The following is a 1,786-nucleotide window of genomic DNA, read 5'->3' on the forward strand; positions in this document are numbered from 1 at the left end:
TTTCAACTGAAAATATTCAGTATCTAGAAGGAACAAACTAATTCCTTGAGAACTATAACTTCCCGCTCATGTCAATTGCCGTCATCATAGCTTCACATTCTTTCTGATTTGAGTGATCCTTCTCTGTCAAGTTAGCTAAATATGTTTAACATGTGAATTCTTGCTAATATGCAGTTATATTACAGGCTGTTGGCATGAATTGTACTCGTGATGGAGCGGTGGTGGAGAACCAGCCGCTATCAAAATAATCTGGCTGCGGGTGCGGGCCAGATATTATTGCTGGCGGGCCAGTTTTTTTGTTTTTTGCCGACCACTGGTCTAAATGTTATTTGTGTAGGCTATTTTACTTTTAATTTAATTAGAAGAAGGCCAACAGCACCCCCTACAGATTAAAACTCCTTACCGAACGGGCGTTAGGACCTGGGGTAGGCTGCCCCTGCTGCCACTACAGGTGCTATTACTGTTTGAATGAATGAATGATGCATTTATATAGCGTTTTATTGTGTATTGTTGTACACCCAAAGCGCTTAACAATCATGTGGGGGGGTCTCTCCTCAACCACCACCAGTGTGCAGCATCCACCTGGATGATGCGACGGCAGCCACAGGACAATGGCACCAGTGCGCTCACCACACACCAGCTACAGGTGGAGATGTTTACTCTATCATACACTGAACGCGTCATTCTGTATGTGCTTTCACAAATTAAATGAAGCTATCCAAAAGAGTGAATCTAATCATCATTCAGACAAAACTTTGCTTCAAGAATGAGCCACACTGCTGACACGATCTAATCACTAGCACACCCTGAGCACATGTGAGTTAATGTATTCCTCTTATGGGCAAGACATATCGGCATAAGTTTTCATATCGGGCCGATGCTGATATTTACATTTAAAGCCATTATCGGCCGATTCCGATATCAGTCCGATAATATCGTTCATCCCTACTTAAAAGGATAGTTCACCCAAAAAGGAAAATTCTGTCATTAATTACTCACCCTCATGTCGTTCCAAACCCGTAAGACTTTTGTACTTAGACCTTGTATATGGTCTAAGTATGGGAGGGTCTGAAAGCTCTCAGATTTCATCAAAAATATCTTTAATTGTGTTCCGAAGATGAACGAAGGTCTTACGGGTTTGGGGTTGAACTATTCTGGAACAGTGTTGTAAATACAGCTTAACCACTGATTTCTAGTCGTGTCCATTTTTGGAAGGCCAAACAAAGTAGTTTCGCTTTCACAACGAAACACACGACAGGCTAGAGTGAGCGGAGGCCAGAGGCCTAGAGTGAGCGGAGGGTGGCGGGCTAGAGTGAGCGGAGGCGGGCGGGCTTGCGGCAACCACATGTGATGACCCCGGGCTGGACTCCGCTTCGTCCTCAAAAATATCTTAAATTGTGTTCTGAAGATGAACGAAGGTCTTACGGGTTTGGAACGGCATGAGGGTGAGTAATTAATGACTGAATTTAAATTTTTGGGTGAACTATCCCTTTAAATGAGTTTAGTTTAAACACAGATATCAACGTTTGCTGTTCAGGTCTCACCTGTGCACTCGCGCTATCAGCACGATGACGGAATAAATGACTGTTCATATTCCAGCATACAAATTCGCATTGAACAAGAGTGAATGGTTTGTCCATGCTTTTTTTTTTTTTTCTCATCGCTGTTGTTGTAGTGTACTGGGAAGCCAAAATGTGCATCCTTTAAAGGGGTCATATGATGTTGCTAAAAAGAACATTATTTTGTGTATTTGGTGTAATGAAATGTGTTTATGCGGTTTAAGGTT

Source organism: Sinocyclocheilus rhinocerous, unplaced genomic scaffold (genome assembly GCF_001515625.1).
Source record: "Sinocyclocheilus rhinocerous isolate Xijiao unplaced genomic scaffold, SAMN03320098_v1.1 scaffold61, whole genome shotgun sequence".
In the NCBI taxonomy this organism is placed as follows: Eukaryota; Metazoa; Chordata; class Actinopteri; order Cypriniformes; family Cyprinidae; genus Sinocyclocheilus; species Sinocyclocheilus rhinocerous.